This window comes from Canis aureus, chromosome 14 (genome assembly GCF_053574225.1).
Source record: "Canis aureus isolate CA01 chromosome 14, VMU_Caureus_v.1.0, whole genome shotgun sequence".
NCBI lineage: Eukaryota > Metazoa > Chordata > Mammalia > Carnivora > Canidae > Canis > Canis aureus.
In genome coordinates this window covers 51,858,590-51,881,157 of record NC_135624.1, presented here as the reverse complement: position 1 = coordinate 51,881,157, position 22,568 = coordinate 51,858,590, and the positions used below count along the sequence as shown (strand labels likewise).

At 38.4% G+C, this 22,568-nt stretch overlaps 1 protein-coding gene and 1 long non-coding RNA gene across 22 annotated transcripts in view; one reads left to right on the top strand and one right to left on the bottom strand.

Annotated features, from left to right (window-relative positions):
- CRACD (capping protein inhibiting regulator of actin dynamics) overlaps nucleotides 1–22,568 on the bottom strand; it is a 279,581-nt gene that overhangs the window by 126,765 nt on the left and 130,248 nt on the right. For 19 of the 21 annotated variants that reach the window (XM_077848089.1, XM_077848084.1, XM_077848097.1 and 16 more), the window contains one exon: nucleotides 11,293–11,434. The gene's annotated coding sequence lies outside the window, so the exon portion shown is untranslated. Of the gene's footprint in view, nucleotides 1–11,292; nucleotides 11,435–18,878; nucleotides 19,010–19,049; nucleotides 19,222–22,568 lie in introns of those variants that run through there. The other 2 variants (XM_077848098.1, XM_077848099.1) reach the window with 2 other exon arrangements.
- Nucleotides 19,271–22,568, top strand: part of LOC144283679 (uncharacterized) — a 36,261-nt gene continuing 32,963 nt past the window's right edge. The window contains exons 1-2 of the long non-coding RNA XR_013352237.1: nucleotides 19,271–19,364; nucleotides 20,411–20,522. This is a non-coding gene — a long non-coding RNA (uncharacterized LOC144283679). The remainder of the gene's footprint in view (nucleotides 19,365–20,410; nucleotides 20,523–22,568) is intronic.

Here is a 22,568-nt window from a genome sequence, read left to right as displayed (position 1 = left end):
ATCCCTGCATTTACACTTGAACCACTGGAGGATCCAAACACTTTCAGAGAACTAGCCCTACTTCCCATGGTTTTATTTTTCATTTTTCATCTATTTCTAAAACATAAACTATAGTATTCGTGGTTTCTTATTCAATTTAGATTCTTTTTATGTATCTCTTAGCTGCTTCCTTAGCTTAATTACTTTGTTAGTGGTAATCTTAAATCCCATTGTCACTTAAGAACTGGCTATTTTGAAGCTTCACTACTTTTTTGTTACTGCTGCTGTCATACTGCTGTAAATACCACAATATTGCTTTAGAATGCAATTTTCTTGGCCTGACTTACAAATGTCCTCTGTTGGATTAGGCTGAAATCAGTTACCTGTTTTCTTTTGTAGGATCTTCTGTTACTGTATACTGCAAAGTATTGCCTATGAATTTGTCTTTTACAATCTACCCATCTGATGGTGGAAAGTTAGCCAAGAGCTAGGAAAATGTATCAATATCATTCACTCTACATAAGAATGTGTCTCTATTTTATGCCTACCTGCACTGACTTTTACTGTGCTCATATTGGTATATTTTTCCATTTAACCCAAGTCTATCAACAATTTATTAAGTGCCAATGAAGCCTACAATATTGAACTATACAAACCGGGAACAGAAAAAGAAGCACAAATCATAATCTGTCCTAAAAAAAAAATCTATAATTTCAACAGAGGCAAGATAGAGAATGCTCCAGTACTGGAATATAAAAAAAAAAAAAAATACACTTTTCTTCTTGATCTTCTAAATAAAACAGTTGGCTATAAGCATTCTTTGATTTAGTAGCTTGCCAATTTGGTTATTTGCAAGGGGTTCCCTTAGATTATGGATACAATAATGGCCATACAATAAGTAACAATTTGCAATTTAATTGAAGAATGATTTTAATAATAGCAACATCTCAATCCATTTCTTTTCTATTCATAATGTACCTGATTTGGGGGGAAATTACCTGCTGTAGTAAAATGAACAATTTGGGAATGAAGAAAATCTCTAGACATGTCCTATGAAAATCATAACATATTATACTTTTTATGTCTCTTTTCTTTTTTTTTTTTGTCTCTTTTCTAATATACCCTTTCTCGTGTCAGTTTTTTTGTTTTTGTTTTGTTTTGTTTTGTTTTATTGAGATAGAGAATCTGAAGCAGGCTCCACATGGGGTTCCATCTCATGACTTGAGCCAAAATCAAGAGCCAGATGCTTAACTTACTGAGCCACCCCGGTGCCTCAGTTTTTGTTTTTTTGGCTTTTTTTTTTTTCAAACATAATTTCCTCCAAATGAAAAAAAAAAAAAAACAACCCATAATTTCCTCCATATGAATACTGCTGTGATACGCAAGTAGGAACTATCTCTGTGATCATTCTACTTGGTGCCTGACAAACATTACAGGATTCTGCCAAAGTACATGCTAGGGCTGGGCCTCAAAGATTAATCAGACATTGTTCCTGCCCTGGAGGAACTCAGTCTTTGAGAGTGTTGCCTGCAGAGGGTGAAGGGAGGCTGATATGAGTCAATCCTAAAACACTTCTCCCTAATGTCTGTTATCATAATTCTATGTGGAATTTCAAAGATCTCTCATATGCCTGTATTTTGTAAGAAAAGGTTCATGTTTTTGAGATCAGAAAAAGTCTTCTCATTCTACCTATTTGAAATCAAGTATCTTCCTTAGGTTACTTATTTTCCTTTGCATAGGACAATGTTTGTTTCTTTCTTCCCAAAGTTTTTAAAACATGACACGTCAGACTTCAAGTCATTTTTCTATTCCTCAGTCATCTCTCTCTTCATCTCTCATTTCATTTCTCTACTCTTCCTCATGGTCAATCTCTCCCCATAAGTCTTCACAACATTATTAACCTCATATAGGTTTCATCTTTGATGTTTGCTCAAGCAGATTTGTGTGCTGGAAGGCTATGAGGAGTCTGCTGTGGTTACTACACAAAGAGTTCCTAGTTTATCCATGGTTGTGGATCACAGATGTGAATTTTTTGTATCACAACTGAGAATTCATTCTCCCTTAGAAATAGTGTTGTAAATTATGGTTGTGGTATTTCACACAGATTTCCATTGAGGGATTAAGGGCTTATTCCTCTAAATGCAATAGTGCTATTATAGAATGAATGTCATGAGGTCGTAGAATGATGGCCCTCCAGAGATGGCCACTTTCTTTTATTTCTTTTAAAGACTTTATTTATTTGAGAGAGAGAGCACACTGAGTGCGCGGGGCTGGGGGGAGAGAGAGAGAGAGAGGGAGAGGCAGACTCCCCGCTGAGCAGGGCGCCCCCATGCCAAGTTACTTGGGGGACAGCCAGTGCAAGAAGGACATGCTTGACTCTTCTGTCTCCCCCCCCCGAAAGCAAAACATAAATCTCTCATGCAAAAGGTACCCTCCCTGTACCAGGAAGATGGAAGGCATCCTTACTACTCTTATTACTAGAGAGGCAAATTAGGGCCAAGAGGCTATATAAATAAACTTTGTTACTTTTTCACTAATTTAGTACCCCCAAACCCAAATCTTTTTGTTGTCAATTTATCACAAATTTATTATTTGTCTAAGAGGTACAGAAGCTTCTTGCTCAGGTTACTTCTTTGAGTCTCATATTTTTAGGGGGCTCCTATATGTATGAAATCAAATTTTTTTCCTGTTAATATCTTATGTCCATTTAGTTATTAAACCAGCCAAAGAACCTAGAAGGAAACATTTTTCCACCCCTACACTACACTGCTGGCTTTGAGGATGGGAGGAAGAAGCCACAGGCCAAGGAAGGTGGGCAGTCTCTAGAAGCTAGAAAAAGCATGGAAAGGGATTCTCCCCTTGGGCATCCAAAAGGAACACTGCCCTACTACCTCATTTTAGACCTCTGACCTCCAGAACTTTAAGATGATAAACTTGCATCATTTTTAGCCACTAACTTCAAGGTAATTTGTTTGATAACAGCAATAGGAAACTAATATATATCCTGAGAAAATTATCAAGGTTTCTGTGGTCAAATAATTTGGGGAAACGTTATTCACTGTATCTCCCTCTTGGTGTCTACAATTTGAGAAGTCCTACAATACAGAATCCTGTTTAACTTTGTTTATACTAGACTTTCCCCCAAAAATATTTAATCATAGATATCTTAAGGACTATTTAACTGGAATCTACTTTGGAAAACAATAGTTTAAGAATTTATACTATGGATGATGGCATCCCAGAAGGGATGCAGACATTCATTTATCTTGATTGAAATTCCATCCCCTGATGCCACTTCAGTGGATTATTACTGAATATCCATTATAGCTTTACATTGTGACAGGTACTGGAATGAGGGAAAAAGGGATGAGATATAAAGAAAAATCAAAATATTCCTGAATCCAAGGAAATTATCATTTCATATGTGATATGACATTTACCAAAAACTATAAACTGGGTAGAAAAATGTTAGGTTCTGTGTGTGTGTGTGTGTGTGTGTGTGTGTGTGTGTGTGTGTGTGTGTGGCAGGTGGGGCGGCGGCAGGATGAGCTTTGTGGAAGTCTAGAAGAAAAAAATGAATCATTTTTGGGAAGTGGGGGGTATGAGAGAATGAATTATGGAAGAGCTGGGATATAAATTTGTCTTAGGGGCAGCTAGGCTGATGGGAAGAGAGAAAAGGAGGGCATTCTAAAGAGGTGGCACCTAGGTGAGCAACCTTACCAATTATAGGCATTATCTGACTCAAGAACTAAGCTGTTCCCTACTATGGAAAGTAAGACAAGCCCTGGTAAGCTATGTCCTTATACGACCTATGACCAGAATAATAAATTGGGGTTCTAGTTCCAGAAAATTCTGAAGTCCTTACAAAAATACCAAAATTTATAGCAAATAAATGAACATCAAATGACATGTTTTTAAAATATACAAGTATAGGGATGCCTGGGTAGCTCTTGATCTCAGGCTTTTCATCTCAAGCTCAGGTCTTGATCTTAGGGTTATGGGTTCAGGCCCCATGTTGGGGTCCTTGTTAGGTGTGGAGCCTACTTAAAAAAATAAATAAAATACATAAGTACATGTGATCAAATACTTAATAGAATACAAAACTTTATCTTACATGCTCCCTTTGGGGTATCTTTCTGCATGGAATGGGACTTCCTGAGGCTCCTTAAAATATGTACCCAGTAAAGCTTAGACTAAAGGTGTTTTTTACTTTTCCTTGTAAGCATTCCTAGTGGTAAGGATGGCTTTCTTGTTCCTTAGACCTCTAAACTTCAGTTCAGAATTGGAGTCATATATTCCAAAAAGTTTCAATGCCAACTCTGTGTGTGAAGACTATGCTTTTTTTTTCTAAGATTTTATTTATCTATTCATATGAGGGGGGGGCAGGGGGGTGAGGGGGGGCAAAGACATAGGCAGAGGGAGAAGAAGGCTCTATGCAGGAAGCCCGATGTGGGACTCAACCCCAAAAGACCATGCTTTCATAAATGCTAAAGGAGGACCATTTCTGTGTTACTTTAGCTTCCTGTTTCGTGTCCGTTTTAGTCTTCTTGGGAGAACTATCTCACTGTTCTCTGTAACCTGAGACTCCAGAGCAGTGGAAGCATTCCGCATATGTTTGTTGAAACAGTGAAAGGATTATCGAAGTGAACTCTTGGCTCCACTCAAACTAATTTAGAAAAAGAATTTTTAAAAAAACATTTATTTCAACACAGAAAAGGAAGATTAGGGCAGCCCGAGTGGCTCAGTGGTTTGGCGCCGCCTTCAGCCCAGGGCCTGATCCTGGAGACCCAGGATCGAGTCCCACGTCGGGTTCCCTTCATGGAGCCTGCTTATGTCTCTGCCTCTCTCTCTCTCTCTGTGTCTTTCATGAATAAATAAATAAAATCTTAAAAAAAAAAAGAAAAGAAAAGGAAGATTAAAATACATGACAGTTTAGAGATAAGGAATTCAACAGGAATTTTGGGTGGGGGAGGGGCTTGTAGCCCTGAAAAAGAAACCGGCTTATCACTTTCTGGAAGAGATGCCTACACTGTTTGTGGGCTTGATCCAAAGATAGTGGTGAATGGTGAATCAGGTACTAATCTTCTGAAGTTTCATTAAAGAAAGAAAGGGCAGGATTTAGAGGATCACAGGCTCCTCCCAAGAAACATATTCACATAGGTGTGACCTCTGGAGATTGTGTGCCCTCCACCTTGTTTGTCTGGCAAAACACCTTCTCATCTTTCAAGACAGCTCAAATGACACCTCTGGGAGGCCCTGTGGCTCCCTTTGGCAGTTGTTTACTCTGCCTTTTGTGTTTCCCAGCACTCTGTGCAGAACTCTCTCAAATGTCACCAAGCACATTTTATATGGTTATCTGCTTACATATCTGAATTCAATTCCATAAAGTTCTGCTGGGCCATGTTAGATTCAAAAGCTCCAAGGCGAGGACTCTGGGCTTTAGAAGCTACTTCCTTCTCTGAGAGACAGACAAGTATACAACTACTTATTCTCGGCAACTGCAAGAGAACACATTTAGAGAGGAGACAATGGGAGGGATGGCGGGGTCACAGTTCATATCCTTAGCACAGTGTCTGGCATATAACAAGTTACATATATGTTAATGGAGGGAAGGAGATAGAAAAAGATGAAAGAAGGGGGAGGAAAGGAGAGAAGGGAGGGAAATCAACAAAAGTGCCCCACCCCACCCCTCAGTTACTCTACAGGTGGTATTCTCAGATCTGGGGAAGAGATATTTTGGAGCAGACAGTCAATGTGTCAAACACACCTGGCTAATACATACATGATAATCACCATCTGAGGGCAACAAGCCATAATTTGTCCTGCATTTAACTGTCCTCCCGCTCCCAAGGCATCTACAGAAAAGACTTACAGAGGTTACATTTACTGAAAGCACTAGCTCTGTGCCAATTTAATTCTTGAGTTCTGCATCACTAGACTAGCAGGTTCTTTTGCTTCCACAAAAGGATTTAACTGGAATCCTGGTCCCCTCAGAACCTTGTTTGCCATCCAGCTCCTTTTTCTGCCGGCTTCATCTGTGCAACCGACTTGGGTTACGTCTGGCAGACAGAGAGAGGAATCTCATTTCAGGCCTCTGTTGTCTGCATCCCACAGCCCTCCCTGAGCAGCCTCTATTTCACCGGAAAGAGAAGGGAGGTGGCAGGATGATCAACCTCCTCAAAAGATGAGACTAAAGTATTTCTCAAATTTTCATCTTCCACAGCTGGTATCATTCAATTCCCTGCGGGAAAGACTCTGCTTTCTTGCTTAGCTAGCAATATAATCTCCAGCTATCCTGAAGCCAAAGTATCAATTACAGCTTCATTTGGATGATGGGATAAATTGGTGTTCGGACCACTAGACAAGGACCTAAATTGGAGGTGGGGGAAAAGGATGCCAGAAGGAATTGATCTCTTTCCTAAAGCGAAATCGAATTCTTCATATCCTTGCAGATTAGGCGACTTAGTTCTAAACTGCTAGTTATCTTGTATGGAGAAACCCACCCACAGTGGAAGTGAAGCAGGTATTCCTGAAGAGGTTTTTCTCTGTGAGGGCCTAATTAGAGAGATGTTAATACTTCTGCAGCACCCCAGCTCTCCCAGTGTTATGACAAGAGGAGACTGAAAAAAACAAATGATTTGCATTTGTTGCACTTAAAAAGAAGTGTTTTATCAGACACACAAAAAAAATCACATTTTATATGATTCCATTTATACTAAAAAGCTAGAATAGGTAAACCCCTAGAGACAGAAAGATGATGGATGGTTGTCAGCAGCTGAGGGGAAGGAGAAATGGGCAATAACTGCTTAATGTGTACGGGGCTTTAATTCAGGGGGTGATGGAAGTGTTCTGGGATTGTCGCACAACATTGTGAATGTACTAACTGCCACTAAATGGTTCACTTCTAAATGGCTAATTCTAGGGTGCCTGGGTGGTGCAGCTGGTCTGAGTGTCCGACTCTTAGTTTCGGTTCAAGTGGTGATCTCAGGATCGTAAGGCAGAGAGCCCCATGTCAGGCTTCGCATCCAGTGCAGAGTCTGCTTCAAATTCTCTCCCCTTCTCCCTCTGCCCCTCCCGCTCATGAGTGTGCTTTCTTCCCCCTCTCAAATAATAAATAAATTGTTACAATGGCTAATTTTATGCTATGTGAATTTCACCTGAATAAAAAAAATACATGTTTTATAATTGTTTTCTAATTGAAGGCCTCTGTATTTCTCACTGCTCAACAATCTACTGCTACTGGGAAATAAGGAGGATTTTATTCCCATCTCATAGTGCTTAGAGGAACTAAGCAGACCCTACGTCCTAATACTTGTCACCTTTAGGCCTTTCTTGTGAAAAGCCTAGTATTTTCACAAAATGTCTATGATAGGGAAGTAATTAAAACCAGTGACCCCTGGCTTGCTTGGCCTTTGACAATTAGCGAGCAGCAGCAGTAACAAGAGCAGCAACTGCTTATCTGCAGTTACAAAGGGCCGGCTAGATAATCAACAGTCAATGGGGTGCACCTGTGTTTATGAACCCTGCACTCCTCCTCCACACCAGACCCAGGTGACTGCTGCATTCTGGGGAGTGGCCTTCTGTGGTGGGGACATCAAACAAAGACTATGGGTCTTTTTAATTCAGCAGAAAATATGAAGAACTTACTCTTGCCACACTCTTTCAGGATCAAAGAAAATCGATTTTAACAGAGCAGAAGCATCTTTGGAAGAGAGGCAGTTTTTCCCTTTTCTGATACTAAGAAGAATGAATGCTTCAACACACAGATCCAAAGCAGTCAGCTGTTAAGTGAAACGAGAAGTCCAAGAACTTAGGAGGAATAAAATCATACTGAAAACAGAGGTAAAAAGAAGGGGCCCTGAAAAGAAACTACAAGGGTATGTAATAAGAAATAGCTAATGACTCTATTTAAAAGCAGGTAGGGGACTGCCCAGTCCTACAGGACACCTCCTCCTTCTCACTTCACACCATGCAGTCAGGGCCATGGACAAATAAGCCTCCTAAGCCCTCACCCAACCAACTTTCTGAACCATTCAATATGTCTCACATTCTACTTCTTAACATACCTCTAATTTTTCTGATTTTGACCTTATGACCTTTTTTCCAGCCATGCTTTGTCTTACCACCTAGACTTAACACTTAGCTTTGGGATGTTTTTCCTTGACCAAGATCTAGACATTCCTCTGGGAATATTGCCTTTGTTGGCTTCATGCACATGTAGCCTGACCCAGGGATGTTACTAAGACTCACAGAAAAGTGTTCAGGGGATCCCTGGGTGGCGCAGCGGTTTAGCGCCTGCCTTTGGCCCAGGGCGCGATCCTGGAGACCCGGGATCAAGTCCCACATCGGGCTCCCGGTGCATGGAGCCTGCTTCTCCCTCTGCCTATGTCTCTGCCTCTCTCTCTCTCTCTCTCTGTGACTATCATAAATTAAAAAAAAAAAAAAAAAAAAAAAGTGTTTAGTTCTCTTTTGGTGTACCCTTCCTTTTCTCAGGTATATCCCTCAAGACTAAGACTAGAAATAAAGTTCTAATGCTGATTTCAGACTCACAAATGGCTAGACAAGCTTCATAATAAGGAAGAATTTTTAAATATAATGAGAGCAAAATCTATCAAATGCTTTCAGAATCCCCTAATTCGACTGCAATATGCCAACTGACTCAGACAGCCGTATATTTTCCTATGTTGTGTAAGAAAAACCCATGTGGTCTCGTCACAAAATGTTCTACACGTCAAAGAAATTACAGTATTATTTTTTGGGAAAAATTCCGAAAATAGGGAAACAGCATCTGTTTCCTCTGTGTGTCATGCTATGTAATGAAACACAAAATGGGGAGTTGGGTCATGGAGGGGGCATTTATTTTCCCTTTGACAGGAATGCTGAGATAGAGCATCAATTGTGAGCTATCTTGGGGTTCAGGAGTTGAATGGGGACTGCAATGTTGTGTGTGCACAATTCCTGTCCTCAGCCATAATAGTTCCCTATCACCTCCATCTCATATCCCTGCCACAGCAGTGCACTAACCTAGTGCTTCTGCTGACTCTGACTTTGGGCAAACTACTTAAGCTTTCTGAGGCTGCTTCACCCCTAATAAGATGGGAACAGTAACAACTATTGTTCATTATGGTTATGGGTAAACTATGCCCCCAAAAGGTATACTGAAGTCCTACCCTATTAGTACCTCAGACTGTGACCTTATTTGGAAAGAGCATCACTGTAAGTATATTAGTTAAAGGGAGATCATGCTGCAGTAGAGTCCTGAATCTAGTATGCCTGCTATCCTAAGAAAAGGAAAGATAGCACTGTGAAGACGAAGACACACAGATAAACACACAAACACACACACACAGACGGAGAATGACATGTGAGGACAGAGACTGAAATGATGCAGCAGCAAACCTAGGAAAGACAGGATTGATGGTCACCACCAGAAGCTATGAAGGGGTAAGAAAGGATTCCCCCTTCATGTCTCAGAGGGAGCATGGCCCTCTCTTGATTTTAGATTCCTAGCCTATAGGATTGTGAGACAATACATTTCTGTGATTTCAAGCCACCTAGGTTTGTGGTTCTTTGTTAGAGTAGCCCTAAAAAACTAATACAGTGGTGGAGTTATAATTGTGTGTGTGTGTGTGTGTGTGTGTGTGTGTTTTTTTTTTTTTTTTTTTTTTTTTTTTTTTTTTTTTTTTTTTTTTTTTTTTAAATGTTTATTTATTTATGATAGTCACAGAGAAAGAGAGAGAGAGAGGCAGAGACATAGGCAGAGGGAGAAGCAGGCTCCATGCGCCGGGAGCCCGATGTGGGATTCGATCCCGGGTCTCCAGAATCGCGCCCTGGGCCAAAGGCAGGCGCTAAACCGCTGCGCCACCCAGGGATCCCTGTGTGTGTGTTTTAAATGAAGAAGAATACACATAGAATAAACCAAGTAGGCAGGAAGAAAACAGGTAACTTTTCTTATGAATTTGAACTAAGGAAATGACATTATTTTCTCCAAAGCTGACACTGCCTCTCTAAACCCACCTCCCACTATTATCCTGTTCACACTGCTCCAGTTCACTGGCCTCCTGACTATGCCTGAAATATCCCACCATGTTCACTCCTTAGGGTCTTTGCAGCGGCTACTTCCTCTGCCTGGAGCTTGCCCAGGGTGAACTCCTGATTTCCTGTCTTTCTCAGTGAAGCTGATCTTGGAAGTTTCATTTAACATTTCAATGTGTATTCCAAGTGCCACCCAGCACTCCCAATTCCCCTTAGCTCTTGTTTTTCTCTTTTCCATATTCTTATTGGTTTTCTAATAGCTTAGTAATTTATTTCTCTATTACATGCATTATTTATCCTCTGTCTCTTTCTATGCTAGAACATAAGTGCCATGAGGGCAGGGAGCTTCATGTTTTGCTCACTGATATGAACAAGCACCTAAAACAGTATCTAGTTCATAATAGGTGCTTGACAAAGATTCCTTAAAATCCATTATTTATTTTTAATTAACCACTTTATAATTATAGAAGCCATACATGTGTACTGTAAAACATTAGAAAAAATTTAAAACTTCAGATTCCTACCATCCAATAATATCTTTCAAATTTTAATAAATCAGGATGGTTTTTATCTTCTTCTAAGTGACTCCCTAAGGGATTCTGTCTCTTAAGGAAAAATGTCATGGTATGGATAACATCCACCTTACAAGATTTGGTAGCAGATTTAATGAAATAATGTATCCAAACACTTAATATAAATGCTTGCCATAACAACTTATATAGGTAGTTATTTTCTTTCCTTTGATCTTGACTTTAACTTTCATCCCTTGCTACCTTCTAAAAAGTAGCATATACCTGTACACAAGAGAATGGTATAATGTATTCTTACAGGGGAGGCAGGTGGGGAAGGTCTCCCACAACTGGCACTCAAGATGAAGCCCCCAAATTCACAGTACAAAGCTCCAAGGTCCAAAAGCACCATGAGATACAAGACCACTAATTATTTCATAGAATTTTATAGTAGTTACAAAACAACAGTGATAATTACATTTTAATATTACATCCTCCCATTTGCAAAAGCTTTTTATATTAATTTTTTCTTATAGATGAAAGACAAGGGGATCAGAGAATTTAAGTGACATGTCCAAGTTTATACAGCTGCTAAAAGAAGAGCTAAGAATTAAATCTAGAATTAGGTCATCAGTAACAAGGATCTTTTAACTTCACAGTGAAATGCATACTATCCATTTCTAGAGTCCCACTCACAATATATAAAAATGTTATTTAGTACTTACCCAATAAGCTACTTTCCTCCTCATCCTCTAAACAAACGACTTACCTAACTTAATAGCCACACGTCCTTTCCTTGCTGGGTAACTCTCCACCAAAATTTTCTTCTTATAAAAAGGAGATCAGTGGGTAAGCGTGCCAGGAAATGGGGTACATTGTTGAGAAAACCTGGGCATCACTGCTCTTGCGAACTGTTGAGAAAAAAACAAAACATCAAGAGCTTTATAACTTCAGTCCTCTTGGGAAGCCTTCAGAATCAATCTCTTTTCCATTCTGGCAGAAGTACAACAGGAGTTGTTGGTTTTGTTTTTTTTGTTTTTTGTTTTTTTTTTTTGTGGGTTTTTGCTGAGATTTTAAATTAGGTTTAATAATATTAAGCTTGCATTCCTTAGCCTAAATTTATTCTATGGCCTTAAAAGCATTTCTTATAAATTGTTTCTACTTTTGAAGGGACTGGAAGAATCATATCCATGAATACTGAGACTTCCAATCCTTCTTATATACAGAATTTTCAGATTTATTTTTCATGGTAGTTTAGCTAAAATTCAAGGAGCTAGAAGACAAATTCAACCTAGCAGAGAATTGAAGGCAGTAATCATTAGAATGTTTCCTCCCCCAGAGGTAGCAAAGGAACCTTTTTATTCAAATACCAATCACAGAGTTAATTAGGTTAATGGGCTCCCTGTGGGTTGGGCACGCTGGATCTCTTACAAACATGCCAGAGTGAAAACCATCACACAGCGACTGCAGATTTTAAATAGAATGGATGTGTAAATGTCCAGGAGACAGCCCCAGATTCAAATATGCCTTTTGCATAGCTCAAGAAGACAATGTTCTGGGGCAATGATACAGAAAGAAATCTTTTCAAATCTCAGGGTGACAATGGGTATCTGGCCCTGACAAGGAGTTGACTGTATGGGCTTAGAGAAGGATTCCCAGCTCTGGCTACAAGGGGCTGGTTTGTACCAGACCAACTTTCCACTGAACTAGGAAAGCTGGGTATTTAAAAACCTGTCTGAAGGCACTGGAGTACTACCAAGGTAACCAGGACATGAGAGGCCAATATCTTGAGGAAAAGAGAAACAAAACTGAGGCAAATCACTATGCTGCTTTTCCTTTCAAGACATCTACTGATCTTGGGGCACCTGAGTGTTTCAGTCGGTTGGTTGGTCATTCAACTCTTGATTTTGGCTCAGGTCATGGTCTCAGAGTTGTGAGATCAGCTCCGTGTTGGGCTCCATGCTGGGGGGTGGAGCCTGCTTAAGATTCTCTTTCTCCCTTGGCCCCTCCCCTCCTCTTCCTCTCTCTCTTTAAAAAAAGAAAAAAAAAATGAAGAAGAAAAAAGACATCTACTTATCTGTAAGAGACACAGGGCAAAACTGCTGAGAAGTCAAGCAGAAAGCAGCTGCTTAGAGGCACATAAAGTGAGCAAACCAAAAAAGTGCCAGAGCTGAGTATCAAATCTGTTCGGTCCTCCATTGGATGAAGGACGTTTGCCCTGCTCTAACTGCCTAACAGAAGCAAAAGTAAACCCCACAGAGAAAGATACCACCATCTACAGTATCTGATTCTTATACAAAATGTCCCACATTCAATCAACAATAACCAGGCACACCAGGGCATAGGTTCAAGAAAGAAATGGACAATGAAACAGGACCCAGAGGTGAGGAGTCATAGGATATGGTCTTTAAAATAACTGTGATGTGTGTGTTTGAAATTATAAAGACTATAAAATATTTTAACATATAGTTCTCAGTAAGTCACAGAAGAGAAAAAAAAAAAAAAGACAAAGAACAAGAAGACAAAAGATTTGAGTAACACAATTAAACTCAGCCTTCATAACCTATGTAGAAGACTGCACCTAACAACTGTGACTACATATTCTTTTAAGGTACACATGAAACATTTATAGAAATTAATCAAAAGTGGGGCATAAAGTAAGTTTGAAGAAATTTCAACAAATAGAAACCATAGAGTACTTTTTGAACTTACTATTCTGACATAATATAGATTCAAAGGAAATCGCAAAAATAATAACTTTTTTAAAGTAAAATGCTCCTATAGAGCCGTACTATCACTCCAGGAAGTTCCTTCATGCCCCTTTTTGTCAGTTGCCACAACCCCAAGACACTATTCTCATTTCTTTACCATAGATTAGTTCTAAACTTCATACAAATGGACTCATACAAAATGTACTCTTTTATACGAAAATACTACAACTTATAATATATTCCCCTATGAGTGGACCTTTGGTAGTTTCCATTTTAGGGTCATTATAAATAACACTGCTATAAATATTCTTGTACAAACCTTTTTATAAACATGTATTTCCATTTTTCTTGGATAAACACCTAGGAGTGGAACTGCTAGGTTACAGAATTGACGAATGTTTAACTTTATAAGAAAATAGTAAATATTTTTCCAAAATGGCCGTATCATTTTATACTCCTATCAGTAATACATAGGAGTTCCAGTTTACACAGCCTCATCAACCTTCGATGTTGGCAGACTTTCAATTTGAGCCATTCTAGTGTGAAGTTTTGATTTGTAACTCCCTGGTGACTAATAATGGTAGCTTTTTAAATATCTTCTTTTATGCAACATCTGTTCTAAGTATTTTGTCCATTTCTTAAATTGTAGTTGTTTTTTTTTTTAAGATTTTATTTATTTATTAATGAGAGACACAGAGAGAAAGGTAGAGACACAGGCAGAGGGAGAAGCAGGTTCCCCACAGGGAACCTGACATAGGACTTGATCCTGGTCTCCAGGATCACGCCCCAGGCTGAAGGTGGCACTAAACCGCTGAGCCACCCGGGCTGCCCAAATTATAGTTTTTTAATTACTGATGTACAGCAGCTCTTTTTATATTCTGATACCAGTTCTTTGTCAGATATACGTATTACATATATTTTCTCCCTTCTGTGGTTTTCCTTTACAATTTGTCTTTTTGATAATCCGAATAGTTTAATGTTGATGAATTCTGATTTCTCACTTTTTCTTTACCCTTAGTGCTTTCAGTGTCCTTTAACAATCTTTGCTTAAAGTCTACTTAAAAGCCTAAAAAATATTCTTCAGAAGTTTTGTAGTTTTAGCTTTATGATCTCAGATTAACTTTTGTTTGTGGTGTAATCCAAAGGCAAGAAGGTTAACTTTTCTCCCACTCATTCCAGTAACATTTGTTGAGAAGACTATCACCCCCAACTGAATTGTCATAGCACTCTCACCAATTAACTGACAGCACGGTATGTCTTCAATTAAGCTACAAATCAACATATAAGTGATAACCAGAGTCCTTAAGTATTTGACAATTAAGCAGTACACATCTAAATAACCATTGGATCAAAGAAGAAATCACAATGGTAATTAGAAAAAATTTTTGACTTAACGTAATAGTGAAATGATAAAAAACGGTGAAATGCATCTAAAGTTATATTTTAAAAGTTTAGAAAGCAATCATTTATGTGTCTATCTCAAGGAATTAGAGAAAGAACAGATAAATCCAAAGAATGAGGAAGTAAATAAAAAATAAGAGCAGAAATCAACAAACTTTAAAGTAAAAAGTCATCAAATGCAAAAAGTTGATTCTTTGAAAAAGACAAGTAATACTAATAAATCCTTCAGTAGGCTCAACAGCCAAAGCTGGTCATTCTCAACTCTATTACCTAAGAGTCTTCTTCCCACAATGTTGATTTCAGACAGATTAATATGTCTCCTTAATTACTCTATTGTTGTTCCGAAAGACAAGCACAGGTCTATTTTGTTCATGAGAGTTTTGCTTTTATTTTTTTACAGAGACAACTCAGAGTAACAGAAATAAAGAGGGGGACATTGCAAAGTTCCAGGAATCTCAAACATGAGCTCTTTATCAGCACCATTATGAGGTCAAAACAATGTTGACCTAAAGATCTGACAAGACATCATCAGTCCCAAGATGTGAATCAATAGAAATGATTTCTAAAATACTGATTTACATCCACTATTATTAGCAGTGAACTATATTCTTAGTGCATACTCTGCCTTAAAAGGTCAATTAACAACATGATAAGCCAGTGTGATTAGAAAGACATCTTAAAATGAAGTCTCCAGCCCTATGACCCAGCTTTTGCACTACTAGGTATTTACCCAAAGGATACAAAAATACTGATTTGAAGGGGCACGTGTATCCCAATGTTTATAGCAGCATTACCAACAACAGCTAAATTAAGGGAAAAACCCCAAATGTCCCATTTACTGATGAATGCATGAGGTGGTGTGTATGTGTGCACACACACGTGCGTGCGCACACACATACACACACATAAATATAAATGACTCAGCCATCAAAAAGAATGAAATCTTGCCATTTGCAACAACATGGATGGCGTTAGAAATATTAAGCTAAGTGAAATAAGTCAAAGAGAAAGACAAATACCATATGATTTCACTCATGTGGAATTTAAGAAACAAAACAGATGAACATAGGGGAAAGGGGAAAAAGAGAGGGAAGCAAACCATAAGACTCTTAACTATCGAGAACAAAATGAGGGTTGCTAGAGGGAGGTGGGCAGACGATGGGCTAAATGGGTGATGGAGATTAAAGGGCGCACTTGTGATGAGCCCTGGGTGTTATAGGTAAGTGATGAATCACTAAATTCTACACCTGAAACTAATATTACTCTATATGCTAACCAACTACAATTTAAATAAAAACTTGAAATAAAAAAATAATAAAATTACATTAAGTCTCCAGAATGTAAACATAAATAAATATTTTTCACTGATGTTGTCACTGGGATACTCAATACAATACATAGTATTAAGTATTTTCATACAAAAGATAAAAAGCCACACATCATCTGTGAAATATCTGTTCTGCCACTGTAAAAACTGATTTAAATAATACACCAAAATCAATCACTTGCATTAGTAATTTATTGATAATTAAGTAGTGCACAGATAAAATGTGGCAAACAAATACATTCCTTAGTCAACAGGTGAAGAAAATGTTGGTGGATATTTGAGGAAGTAAATATTCAAAAATTATTCAACATGCAAAATTTACCATACTATTCAATGAAAGTACAGAGGTTTCTGTCTCAGTAATGAAATACATAAAGAACTATTTTTTTTTTAGTGAACCACTAAAGGAGTACTGTGGAAGAAATACATGTTCTAATAAATGACTTCTTTAATAAAAACTGTTTTATAGAGCACATATGCACTGATTGAAGAAAGGAGTCCTGGAAAAGTTAATACCACACAGGAAAGAAATGCACTCATTGCCTCACTCATAGGCAAATCATTACTGCAAAGAAGTTAAATCTAAAAGAGCACCAAGAATGTCAGTGGCATAGTTAATTTAGTAGAATCATTATAAAAATGCTATAATAACATGGGGAACGATGAAGAAAACTTTTTATACCAGAGGCACAGTGGTTATTTGCTTACCACTGCACCAAATTTTAAGTTGCCTGACATTTTTTTCTTTTAAAATAGACAAGTGTTCTAAAATATCATGACTGCTTCAGTGATGCCAGCTATCAGCTGTCCACTTAAGAGATATTTTTGATGTTAAAAAAAACCAGGTTTAATATTTTTTCAAAAATAATTCCTAAATAGCAATTCTGCCCATAACCAGTTGTTATTTATTTTTCTGATAAAGTTGATGCTTTAACAATAAGTGATAATTACTTTTCAAGGAAATTATTCTATAGAAATAATATTTTGAAAATGGGTATTTGGAGAGGTTTTTATGAGGTGATTTTGTTGTTGTTGAATATGATGAAAGCATCACCTAGAGAAGTCATCCCTGAATTCTCTTTCTCACACTTCCCACAATTAATGTCAGCAAATTTTTTTTTTTTAATTTTGTTTGATCTACCTTCCAAATACCTCAAGATTACAATCACTTCGTACTGTCTATACTACCATGTTAGTCTCAACCAAAATCTTCTCAACCCAAATCAGGGCTACAGCTTCCCAGATGACCTCCCTTGCCCAACTCCAGTACTACGCCCCCAGCAGCCAATCACCTTATTAACACCAAAGTCAAATCATACCCCTCATTCACCCAAAGTCATGTAATGATTTCCTGTATGTCTCAGCATAAAAGCCAAATTCCCTACAATGCCTACAAGTCATTACATGATTTTTATCATTACCTACCGACATCATTTCCTACTGCTCTTGTGTTTACTTACTCTATCTACTCAAGACCCTATGATGCTGTGCCTCAGAGGTCAGGGACACTTCGTCTCAGGGCTTTCCACTGGCTATTCCCTTTGCCTGGAGTATGTCCCCAGATACCTTCCCTTGCTTCCTTCAAGTTTTTACTTAACCATCACTTTTCCACAAGGTTTTCTCTGCCCTCCCTATCTAAAATAGCAACTATTCCCAGCACTCCCCCATTATTCCCCTTCCTTCCTTTATTTTTTCTCTTTAATGCTTCTCACCATCTAACATTTTAACTACTTGTTTATCAATTTATTGCTGATCTCCTTTTTCCACTGAATGAAGGCAGGAATTTTTTGTCTGTTGTGTACTTATTGTTCTAGTCTCGAACAATGATTACTAGCACTAGTATTTGAATATGTGAATGCTGAAAGAACAAGTAGTCAGTAAGAACCTTCCTAACTGCATAGTTTAAAAGCTTGAAAACAGATTTTTTCTAAATCTTCCAAATGAATTTTAATGAGTCTTAAACTCTTTGCTAGAAATATAAAAACGTAATACCTTAATAATAATTAACAAAAATAACTGAATAACATTGGGAAATAAAACATTAGCCGAATTAAAACAAAAATTTTGGCACAGCTGGTGGATATAATTGAAAAACATATATTATGATTTACCAAGTGGAACTAACAATGTCATTCTTCTATTTGGAGAAACATCTCTTTATGGATTATCTTTTTTAACTACTTACATTATGAAAATAAATGAACTTATAACCATACCATCAAATGTCTGTATCACAGTGTTAAATCAAGACAAAACAAGGCAAAAAGTAATGACATATATTCAATGAATGCACTCTCATTGAGCAAAAGGAATTTTTGTACTATTAATAAAATAAAAATTTTAATATTTTATCTTTGTCTCATCCTTTAAAAATGTCACTTTTCTATATGTTTTATGGTATTCAAAATACTCATATATTCAACATTTATAAATAAGCAAACAACCATTGGGGAAAAAAATCTTCATTTACAGCTTGTAAATCACGGTGTTAAAGACTTGGGAAGGAAAGAAAAGGCACATCTTGCCCCAGTTGATAGAAATATAAAAAACCACCAAATAATTACCACAGTGTGGTTAAGTATTACCATGAAAGGTCCTTTATAACTTGGTCTCTGCCCTCCTCTGCAGCTTTGTCCCTCATGACTCCCTAAATGACTCAAATTTTACAAAGTTCGTGCTCCAGCCGAGAGCTAACTTTTAGTAATTTCTCATGCACAATTCTTGATTCTGGACCTATTTACTTCAATTTAGGGTGGCCAGGTAAAATACAGAATGCCATTTTCTGGGTGGCTAGAAACAAAAATAATTATCAACATGGATTTCCCTAAGAAAACAGTAAAGGCAGAAAGTAGCAAAAGAGCAAGAAAGGGAAAAAAAGACACTCCTTAAGAAATGTTTCTTTCTCTCAACTCTTACCTCCTTTAGGTGGCAAGTGAGAACTACACTGAAATGAAATCATTGAGGAAAACTTTCTAAAGGGCCTCTCACAACTGACCAAATGCTGAAATGAGCTCATCCTTTCTCTTAAAGAAGACACCTTCTATCACAGGGCTCCAGGACCTGGGCAGCAACCAGTGACGCCAGTACCTGTGCTGCGTAGGCCTTGGGAGCTCAGCTCAAATCTCATGATGCTATAATTCTCTTTAGTCAATTGGAATGTCATTTGATATTCACCATTAACCCAACATTATTAGCGAAATATATGTTACTCTAAAGGAAGCACTCCCTTTGTGTACAGTCAATTCTCGTTATTTATGTAGGTATGCTCTACTAAGTTGCCGTGGATACTGAATTAGCAACCATGGAACCACTGCTCCTAGGAGAAATACAGGGTTAGGTTCCTGAGAGCCTCTGGTCACATTTTGATCAAGCAATCAATATATGCACATAATCTTATTTCATGTGGGCTTCTACTTAAAGACATCTTATTTAATATTTAATATATATTTAATATATTATAGATCTGTTAAGATTGAACTCATGGTCGGGATCCCTGGATGGGCAGTGGTTTAGTGCCTGCCTTTGGCCTAGGGCGCGATCCTGGAGACCTGGGATCGAATCCCACATCGGGCTCCCGGTGCATGGAGCCTGCTTCTCCCTCTGCCTATGTCTCTGTCTCTCTCCTCTCTCTCTCTCTCTCTCTCTCTGTGTGACTATCATAAATAAAAAAAAAAAAAAAAGAAAAAAAAAAAGATTGAACTCATGGTCAACAGCACTATAACTTGTGACTGAAGCTTACCTAACACATTTTTCTCTGTAAAGGACTTCACAGTCTTCTTGCGCGCAGGGAACACTCAACAGCACGTTGACACTATGTGTGGGGGCCATCTTTAACAGCACAACCACCACCACCACCAACAAAGGACCACAAAAATACAAAAACAAACCATGGTATTGAATTGACCATGACAAGGATATTTGTTAACAGTACAAGAGCTGAAAAAAGAAGGCAGCATATAGCCTTGTCTGACTTCAGCTGGGAACATGCATCCTGGGCAACTAAAATTTTTCACTGATCTGTGCATGTCAGCAAATGGCCACTAACATGCTCCAACTATTGATTTTAGGCTTACAAATAAATTTTAGCTAGCAAACTGATACATATACAATCCATGAATAATGCCTATTGACTGTATTTTGTATGCATGGTTCCAGGTCCAAAATCTGGTTTTCCTCTCTTAAATTCCTTCCCATTTAGACAAAAGAAGCCCAGTGAAACTCCAATAAATTTTATGATTCCTAGTTCAATTAAGCTAGCTCTATGGAAGCCCATTTACTGTTGAGGTAGCAATCTACAACTTGTCCTATGAACACTCGGGCTTGGAAACTTAGTCCCATGTCTATTCATTTCCTTTCTTGTATCCTCAGGTGGAACTCTGCAGAACACTTGAAATGTTAACAATTTGTTTGTGAATCAAGAGTAACTATATCTGGGTCTCTTTTTTCAGATACAACAACAAAATGAGCAATAATGAAGCAATATATGTTTGGTATGACACCCTGGGGACTGATAAAGAAGAGGAAGAGGGAAGAACAATGGGATCCTTCAGTGGGCCCCGAGTAAGTATGTCCAGGTAAATTACTCTGAACAAGTTGACAAATAGACTTTTTCCATTTGCCATGGCCACAAGTAGGATGTTGCACAGCACCTGCCGTCTGTGGGAGTCCACCCTAATAAGCAAGTTCTAAGAGTCAGTTGCTTGTAGTTCAAGCTCTCAGTCCAGGTGTCAGGACCACATCTCCAGGATTCACTTACTTCTGCAAGTCATAATGCCTATGACCTGCCACTTGAGAACAGACTGTAACAGAGAAACTACAGCTGAATCACTAAGAAAGTTTCTGCCTGGGAGTAACTATGCTGCTGGTTTGGGCCAGGCAGAATTAGGTTTCTACCTGGGCAGCTTCCATTCTGCATGCAGACACAACCCAGTCACTCTGCGCAGCGTATTCTCAGCCCATTCTCAACAGCAGTTGGCAAGAGTAGCTGGGACTCCACTTTGGGCAGCTCCCAGCAGACAGCAGGACCCACACTGTGATACTCTTCTTCTTTTCCTTCTCCAAGGCCTCCAATCTGACAGCACAGAGTATTAGGAATATCTGAACTCTGGGCCAAGAAACCCAAATTCCAGTTTGGGCAGGATATGAAATTATGGTATAAGGTTGGTGGGAAAAAAAGGGTATAAATTACCTCCTTCCCTTTCTTCTTTACATTCATGCACTAGTAAGAGGAGAACAGGAACTTTGCTCCTTCACCTCCTGACTTCCTCTGCCTTCTAAGTTCCAGCAGAACTTCTGGGAACACACAGGTGCAAAATACCTGCCCAACACTATGTGGTTGGAGCTATTAAAGAAGGAAATTTAAAGCCATGAGCTCACCGGGAACATCTCCACAGATGCTTTATCCACAGAGTCGGGCTGAAGGGTTGAAATCTTCCCCTAACCCCCTCCTGGATCTTATAATTTTCTACTATTCCTCTGTACAGGAAATACTTCTTACCAAATGACAAGTTTTGGTAATCTGAAAGGTTGCTGCTACTATTACTTTTCATTTCTCATCTTCCTTTCACTGTTAAATTTCAGAGGCAAGCGGTCTATACCTTTTATTTTCCATCATCTCAGCACTGTTCTCTCCTTAACCTCCCCCAAATAATTCCTGATGTTGTCAATCTTCTCAAATTGAATTTCTGAAATTCAACAATGACCTCTGACTCCCAAATAAAAGTCTTTGCTCAATACCTACATTTCTTGACACTCAACCCTGTCCCATCTGCAGCCCCCTAATATACAATGCTATGTAGACACAATTTAAAATTTTCTGTTTCTTTAGTATCTTCAGTGACTGTATCTTCCTTGTTGCTTCTAACTCTCCATGTAATTTTTTCCCTCTCTTTAATAAATCTTCAAAGCAAATCAAATATCTATTTCTCACCTGCTGCAATGATAACACAGTTCTACTAAGACTAACACCGGTCATTTCACTTAGTCATTCTCCATTATTTTCCATGCCTAGTTGGTTTTTTAAAAATCTTTTTTTCTTTCCTTAAATGTCTCTTTAATCTGTTCTCTCTGTCCCCATCCTAATCCAGGCTTTCATCTATTCATGCCTGACTTGCTGCAATATCCTACTATCGAGTTAGTCAGCCTCTGCTATGTACTAAACATTATTACCTGCTTAGTTCAGGAAATTCTACTTGCATTAAGTTACTTCCTTCCTACAAAACATTCAATGACTCCCTGTCATTCAAGATCTCCCCACTAAACCTGGCCCCACTTAATCCATCTAACCCCTTCCTATTACCTACACCTACCACCCCCTCTCACAAATTGCCTGATCTGAGAAAATCAGTGTCCTTGTATCCCACAAGTATCCAGGATGAGTCTCAAATCTAAGCCTTTCTTACTTTCAATAGTAAGCACAGAAAAAAAAAAAAAAAAAAGAATGTGATGTTTCCTGGACCTTCCAATTAGCATTCCCACTACCAGTGATTCATGATCACCACTCCCAACAGAGCAACAGCACATGCATAGTGCTACAAAGAGCCTCACTCTTCATGGCTAATTGGATTCCACCAGGAACTATTATTTCACTCAAATCAGAAACCATGT